Below are 9,175 nucleotides of genomic sequence, written 5' to 3'. Positions count from 1 at the left end.
GGCAACAGCAGGACATTAAACCAAGTGTGGGGCCCTTCTAAGTGTGGGGTCCTATGTGACTGCACAAGTCTCATGCCCTGAAGCTGCTCCATGCTCTGGTCCTGGAGGAAGAGCCTCCAAAAGGAGTTTTTAGACTCCATATGTTGGAAATAGAACCAGTGTTTCCTGTTTTTTGGAGATCGTAACTTTAGATTGACTTATGTTTTCCACCATTTTTCTAGTTCCTTATCGCCTCTTCAGATCCAGATCTTCAGAACTTTATGTGGAATTGCTTGAATGTAAGTTAGTTGTATTTTTAAAAGTCTTTCGTCCTTTCCTTTTATTGTTAGGCAATGATCTTCTGGAAGGTTGTGCAAAATTTGATTCGGGTTAACCACCTTCATGAGAAGAGTCGTAGGAGAAGATAATGTCCTTTTTCTTTCTTTTTTCTTCTTTTTTCGGCTGTGCTGCCCAGCATGCGGGATCTTAGTTCCCCGACCAGGGATCAAACCCGTGTCCCCTGCAGTGGAAGCGTGAGTCTTAACCACTGGACGGCCAGGGAAGTCCCTGTCCTTTTTCTTTTTAACTTTTTATCTTGAACTAATTTTAGACTTACAGAAAAGTTGCAAAGATAGGCTTAAGAGTTTCCATATACCTCTCCTCCGTCTTCCCCTAATGTTACCATCTTACATAACTACAGTACAATTATCAGAACCCAAAAAATTAACATTGGTGCAATACTACTAACTAAAGGCCTTTTTTGAATTTTACCAGTTTTTCTACTAATGGCTTTTTCTTTTTCTAGGATCCTGTCCAGGATCCCACATTGCATTTAGTTATTTCTCCTCAGCCTTGTGCAGTCTGTAAAAGCTCCTTAGTCTTTCCTTGTCTTTCATGACTGACTTTTTTGAAGAGTACTGGTCAGTTACTTTGTCAAATGTCCCTCAATTTGAGTTTGTCTGATGTTTTAGAATAGCTAGACTGAATATTACAGGTATGATGTGTGTCCTCAGTGAATTCTATCACAGGTTCATGATGTTATGTATCTTATTACTGGTGATATTGACATTTATCACTTAAGGTGGTTTACACTAGGTTTCTCCCTGTAAAATTACTATCTTTTCCTTTATAGTTAATAAATATCTTGTGGGAGATATTTTGAGACTATGCAAACTCTGTTTCTTCTCAAACTTCTGCCCACTAATTTTAGCACTCATTAAAGGAACTTGTCTGCAACAATTACTAGTGTTTACCTAATGGTGATATTTTCTATAGTTCTTTTTGTCTTTAGGCTTATAGTATCCCATCAAGATGCTGTTTCCCAGAATTCATCTTAGTTCTTTTCCTCCCATCCTTTTTAGTGTAGTTATGTTATTGCTTTAGAATAGGTTCATTTGTTAGCATTTTTATTCCATTTGGGTTCTCTCCACATCCTAGCTGGTTTTAGTTGTTTGTTTATTTTGGGGGTATGTGATACACCACTATGGTTCTAAGGGTCAAAGCAATACAAAAATATACACTATCCAAGATGGCGTACTAGGAGGATGCAGAATTCGCGTCTCTTCACAACTAGGGCACCTACCAGGCACCAGTGGGGGACCACGGACACCTAAGGGGACAGGAGGAACCCCCAGCCATCAGGTAGGACGTGGGGCATGGGGGGAGTGAAGGGGGAGGAGAAGTGGAGGCAGGACGGGACTGGCGCCCCTGAGGGGCAGCTGGGGGAGGGCAAGGGATCCCACGCCCTAAGGGGAAAATTGGGGAACAACTGGGAGGGCAGAGGATCAACAGGGAGCATGGCCAGGTTTCCCCTACCCACTTGGGCCCCCAGGAACCTCTGCTGAGATCCCAGGCCTGATCCTCTGCTCACCAAGGCCCCCTCCAGATGCACAGCTCCTGAGGGAATGGCAGGGGGAGAAGGGGGAGCAAAAGTAAAGGCCGGACCTCCAGGACCAGCATCCCTGAGCGGTGGTTGGGGATGGGGAGGTGTTCTGACACCAAGTGCGTCCCCCACCCCACGGTTAGGGGTCCAGCGGTGACGGGGGAGACCCTGGGGGAGACGGTGGGGGAGAGGCATGAAGGAATGGAAGGGAACGCAGACAGCGCTTTCCCTGTCCACTTAGGCACTGGGGAGCCTGTTGGGCTCCCAGGCCTATTCCCCTGCCCTCAGAGTCTCCCTCTTGCCACTCAGAACCTAAGCCCCGCCCCTACACCCGCACCCAGGGCCCTACCTCTACACTTGGAAACCCCCAACTCACTGGGCCTAAACCCCACCGACACATCCTCACTCAAGGCCCTACCTCCAAACTCCAGAACTCCTCACTCCAGACGCCCTGCTTTCGACGGGCTGCCTCTCCCCTTCCGCCGCAGGTACTAAGCAGAAGCACCGCCCCATGCTTGAATGTCGCCCGGCCTAGGCCCCGCCCCATGCGCAAACATCACCCCCCACACGCCTAGGTCCTGCCCCATCATAAACCCCACCCCCGCCTAAATTCCACCCCCGCCTAAACTCCGCCCCCATAGCCAAGGTTTTTCATTTTTCTTTTTTTTTTTCCTTTTAGATTGGGGTTCTGTTTTACTTTGTTGATTCATTGATGTTGATTCTTTTATATTTTTATTTTTCCTAATAAATATTTATTTTTCTAATTTTATTTTATTCTTTATACTTTGTTATTGTTCTCTCCTTTTGGCTTGTTCCACCACCCCCCCCTTTTTTTCTTTTTCTGTTGTGGTTTTATTTTACCTTGTTGCAGTTGTTTCAATTATAGTTTTATTTTTCCTAATATATACTTTATCTTTCTAATTTAATTTTGTTTTTTATTCTTTGAGATTGTACTGCTCCTTTTTTTCTTTCTTTTTTTTTTTCTTTTTTTTTTACTGCACTACAAAGCTTGCGGGATCTTGGTTCCCAGGCCAGAAGGTCAGTCCCGAGCTCCTGTGGTGGGAGCTCTGAGTCTTCCCAGAGGTCCTCATCTCAGCACCAAGACCTAGCTCTATCCAACTGCCTGCAAACTCCAGTGCTGGATGCCTCAAGCCAAACAACCAGTAAGATAGGAATACAGCACCACCCAACAAAAAAAAAAAAAAAGAAGAAAGAAACGACAAAAAAATATGTTACAGATGAAGAAGCAAGGTAAAAACCTACAAGACTAAATAAATGAAGAGAAAATAGGCAACCTACCTGAAAAAGAATTCAGAGTAATCATAGTAAAGATGATCCAAGATCTAGGAAAAAGAATGGAGAAAATACAAGAAACATTTAACAAGGATCTAGAAGAACTAAAGAGCAAACAACCAGTGATGAACAACACAATTACTGAAATTAAAAATACTCCAGAAAGAATCAATAGCAGAATAACTGAGGCAGAAGAATGGATAAGTGACCTGGAAGATAAAATGGTGGGAGTAACTGCCAGGGAGCAGAATAAAGAAAAAGGAATGAAAAGAATTGAGGACAGTCTCAGAGACCTCTGGGACAACATTAAACACCCCAACATTCGAACTATAGTGGTTCAGAAGAAGAAGAGAAGAAGAGAAAAAGAAAGGGTCTGAGAAAATATTTGAAGACATTATAGTCAAAAACTTCCCCTACATGGGAAAGGAAATAGTCAATCAAGTCCAGGAAGCATAGAGAGTACCATACAGGATAAATCCAAGAAGAAATACGCCAAGACACATATTAATCAAACTATCAAAAATTAAATACAAAAAAAATATTAAAGGCAGCAAGGGTAAAGCAACAAATAACATACAAGGGAATCCCCATAAGGTTAACAACTGATTTTTCAGCAGAAACTCTGCAAGCCAGAAGGGAGTGGCAGGACATACTTAAAGTGATAAAAGGGAAAAACCTACAACCAAGATTACTCTACCCAGCAAGGATCTCATTCAGATTCGATGGAGAAATTAAAACCTTTACAGATAAGCAAAAGTTAAGAGAATTCAGCACCACAAAACCACCTTTACAACAAACGCTAAAGGAACTTCTCTGGGCAGGAAACACGAGAGAAGGAAAAGACCTACAAAAACAAACCGAAAACAATTAAGAAAATGGTAATAGGAACATACATATCGATAATTACCTTAAATGTAAATGGATTAAATGCTCCAACCAAAAGACATAGACAGGTTGAATGGATACAAAAACAAGGCCCATACATATGCTGTCTACAAGAGACCCACTTCAGACCTAGGGACACATACAGACTGAAAGTGAGGGGATGGAAAAAGATATTCCATGCAAATGGAAATCAAAAGAAAGCTGGAGTAGCAATTCTCATATCAGACAAAAAAGACTTTAAAATAAAGACTATTACAAGAGACAAAGAAGGACACTACAAAATGATCAAGGGATCAATCCAAGAAGAAGATATAACAATTGTAAATCTTTATGCAGCCAACATAGGAACACCTCAATACATAAGGCAAATGCTAACAGCCATAAAAGGGGAAATCGACAGTAACACAATAATAGTAGGAGACTTTAACACTCCATTTTCACCAATGGACAGATCATCCAAAATGAAAATAAATAAAACACAAGCTTTAAATGACACATTAAACAAGATGGAATTAATTGATATTTATAGGACATTCCATCCAAAAACAACAGAATACACTTTCTTCTCAAGTGCTCATGGAACATTCTACAGGATAGACCATATCCTGGGTCACAAAGCAAGCCTTGGTAAATTTAAGAAAATTGAAATCATATCAAGTATCTTTTCCGACAACAACACTATGAGACTAGATATCAATTACAGTAAAAAAAATGTAAAAAATACAAACACATGGAGGCTAAACAATACGCTACTAAATAACCAATAGATCACTGAAGAAATCAAAGAGGAAATGAAAAAATACCTAGAAACAAATGACAATGAAAACACGACGACCCAAAACCTATGGGATGCAGCAAAAGCAGGTCTAAGAGGGAAGTTTACAGCAATACAATCCTACTTCAAGAAACAAGAAAAATCTCAAATAAGCAACCTAACCTTACACCTAAAGCAATTAGAGAAAGAAGAACCAAAAAAACCCAAAGTTAGCAGAAGGAAAGAAATCATAAAGATTAGATCAGAAATAAATGAAAATGAAATGAAGGAAACAATAGCAAAAATCAATAAAACTAAAAGCTGGTTCTTTGAGAAGATAATTAAAATTGATAAACCATTAGCCAGACACATCAAGAAAAAAAGGGAGAAGACGCAAATCAATAGAATTAGAAATAAAAAAGGAGAAGTAACAACTGACACTGCAGAAATACAAAGGATCATGAGAGATTACTACAAGCAACTATATGCCAATAAAATGGACAACCTGGAAAAAATGGACAAATTTTTAGAAAAGCAAAACCTTCTGAGAGTGAACCAGGAAGAAACAGAAAATATAAACAGACCAATCACAAGCACTGAAATTGAGACTGTGATTAAAAATCTTCCAGCAAGCAAAAGTCCAGGACCAGATGTCCTCACAGGCGAATTCTATCAAACATTTAGAGAAGAGCTAATACCTATCCTTCCAAAATATAGCAGAGGAAGTAACACTCCCAAACTCATTCTGCAAGGCCACCAGCACCCTGATACCAAAACAAGACAAAGATGTCACCGAAAAAGAAAACTACAGGCCAATATTTCTGATGAACATAGATGCAAAAATCCTCAACAAAATATGAGCAAACAGAAACCAACAGCACCTTAAAAGGATCATACACCATGATCAAGTGGGGTTTATCCCAGGAATGCAAGGATTTTTCAATATGTGCAAATCAATCAATGTGATACACCATATTAACAAATTGAAGGAGAAAAACCATATGATCATCTCAGTAGATGCAGAAAAAGCTTTTTTTTTTTTTTTTTTTTTTTAGAAAAAGCTTTGGACAAAATTCAACTCCCATTTATGAAAAAACCTCTCCAGAAATCAGGCATAGACGGAACCTACCTCAACATAATGAAGGCCATACATGACAAATCCACAGCCAACATCATTCTCAAAGATGAAAAACTGAAAGCATTTACTCTAAGATCAGGACCAAGATAAGGTTGTCCACTCTCACCACTATATTATTCAACATAGTTTTGGAAGTTTTAGCCACAAAAATCAGAGAAGAAAAAGAAATAAAAGGAATCTAAATCGGAAAAGAAGAAGTATAACTGCCACAGTTTGCAGATAACATGACACTGTACATAGAGAATCCTAAAGATGCCACCAGAAAACTACTAGAGCTAATCAGTGAATTTGGTAGAGTAGCAGGATACAAAATTAATGCACAGAAATCTCTTACATTCCTATACACTAATGATGAAAAATCTGAAAGAGAAATTAAGGAAACACTCCCATTTACCACTGCAACAAAAAGAATAAAATACCTAGAAATAAACCTACCTAAGGAGACAAAAGCTGTATGCAGAAAACTATAAGACACTGATGAAAGAAATTAAAGATGATACAAACAGATGGAGAGATATACCATATTCTTGGATTGGAAGAATCAACATTGTGAAAATGACTATACTACCCAAAGCAATCTACAGATTCAATGCAAACCCTATCAAACTACCACTGGCATTTTTCACAGAACTAGAACAAAAAATTTCACAATTTGTATGGAAACACAAAAGAACCCGAATAGCCAAAGCAATATTGAGAAAGAAAAATGGAGCTGGAGGAATCAGGCTCCCTGATTTCAGACTATACTACAAAGCTACAGTAATCAAGACAGTATGGTACTGGCACAAAAACAGAAAGATAGATCAATGGAACAGGATAGAAAGCCCAGAGATAAATCCACGCACATATGGTCACCTTATCTTTGATAAAGGAGGCAAGAATACACCGTGGAGAAAAGACAGCCTCTTCAATAAGTGGTGCTGGGAAAACTGGACAGCTACATGTAAAAGAATGAAATTAGAACACTTCCTACCACCATACACAAAAATAAACTCAACATGGATTAAAGACCTAAATGTAAGGCCAGACACTATAAAACTCTTAGAGGAAAACGTAGGCAGAACACTCTATGACATAAATCACAGCAAGATCCTTTTTTGACCCACCTCCTAGAGAAATGGAAAGAAAAACAAAATGAACAAATGGGATCTAATGAAACTTCAAAGCTTTTGCATAGCAAAGAAAACCATAAAAAAGACAACAAGAGAACCCTCAGAATGGGAGAAAATACTTGCAAACGAAGCAACTGACAAAGGATTAATCTCCAAAATATACAAGCAGCTCATGCAGCTCAATATCAAAAAAACAAAAAACCCAATCCCAAAATGGGCAGAAGACCTAAATAGACATTTCTCCAAAGAAGATATACAGATTGCCAACAAACACATGACAAGATGCTCAACATCACTAATCATTAGAGAAATACAAATCAAAACTACAATGAGGTATCACCTCACACCAGTCAGAATGGCCATCATCAAAAAATCTACAAGCAATAAATGCTGGAGAGGGTGTGGAGAAAAGGGAACCCTCTTGCACTGTTGGTGGGAATGTAAATTAATACAGCCACTATGGAGAACAGTATGGAGGGTCCTTAAAAAGCTACAACTAGAACTACCATATGACCCAGCAATCCCACTACTGGGCATATACCCTGAGAAAACCATAAGTCAAAAAGAGTCATGTACCACAATGTTCAACGCAGCACTATTTACAGTAGCCAGGACATGGAGGCAACCTAAGTGTCCATCGACAGATGAATGGATAAAGAAGATGTTGCACATTTATACAATGGAATATTATTCCGCCATAAAAAGAAAGGAAACTGAGTTATTTGTAGTGAGGTGGACAGACCTAGAGTCTGTCATACAGAGTGAAGTAAGTCAGACAGAGAAAAACAAATACTGTATGCTAAACATATTTATTGAATCTAAAAAAAAAAGGTTCTCATGAAACTAGGGGCAGGACAGGAATAAAGACACAGACGTATAGAATGGACTTGTGGACACATGGTGGGGGAAGGGTAAACTGGGACAAAGTGAGAGAGTGGCATGGACATATATATACTACCAAATGTAAAATAGATAGCTAGTGGGAAGCAGCTGTATAGCATAGGGAAATCAGCTTGGTGCTTTGCGAGCACCTAGAGGGGTGGGATAAGGAGGGTGGGAGGGGGACGCAAGAGGAAGGGGATATGGGGATATACGTATGCATATAGCTGATTCACTTTGTTATACAGCTGAAACTAACACAACATTGTAAAGCAATTATACTCCAATAAAGATGTTAAAAAATATATACAGTATCACTACCTCCTCATCCCTGTTACCCCATTCTCGTTTACCCCCCTTTTTTTCCATTCTTTTCACACCTGTTCCCTATAGGTAACCAGTCTCCTTAGTTTCTGATTTATCTTTTCTGTATTTCTTTTGCACATACGGGCAAAAGCAGAATGTTTTCTTATATTCCTTTCTTTCTTAGCCCAGCATTGTATAGATAAATCTTTTGTGGTTTGCATTTTTCTTTTAGCAGTATGTCTTGGCAACCACTTTATATCATTTCACAGAGTTCTTCCTCATTTTTTAAAATAGCTGCTGAGTATGCCATTGTATTATATACCATAAATGTATGAACACTTAGGTTGTTTCCAATATTTTGCAATTACAAACAGTACTGCAATGAATAACCTGTGCATATGTATTTTTCCATTGTTGGAGGTGTATATTCAAGTGAATAGCACAGATCTTTCTTCCCCTCCAATCCTTCTTTCCTCCAGGGAACCAAGAGCTGTGCTGATGTTATTGCCCATATAATGTTTTCTTTCTTAGCTCTACGTTTGAAGTCTGTAATCTCTGACAATAAGCACAGATTGTGGTCAAGTGTACACTTTCTGAGAAAGCCTTCACTCCCTGTCTCAGCCAATAATTTGGGTGGCACCCCCAGCCTTGTACTACAGTAGTGGTTTTCAACCTTGTCTGAACATTAGAATCACCTAGGAGCTTTTAAAATACCATGCCTAGGAATGCTCTAGGTAGATTCTGCAATTAATGCAGGATCTCTGGGACCCAGGCACCTATATTATTTTGAAGTGCCCCCAGAAATTCCAACATGTGGCTAAACTTGAGAACCACTGGTTATATCCTTGAAATGTTACAATAATCTCCTGGCCTTCACCATACTGCCTGTGATTTGAGCCAGCTGCAGGAGTGTATCCTAGATGATTAGGAGGTGCTCCACTCAGAGA

Source organism: Stenella coeruleoalba (assembly GCF_951394435.1).
Source record: "Stenella coeruleoalba genome assembly, chromosome: 1".
Taxonomy (NCBI): Eukaryota; Metazoa; Chordata; class Mammalia; order Artiodactyla; family Delphinidae; genus Stenella; species Stenella coeruleoalba.
Note: the sequence above shows the minus strand (reverse complement) of the source record.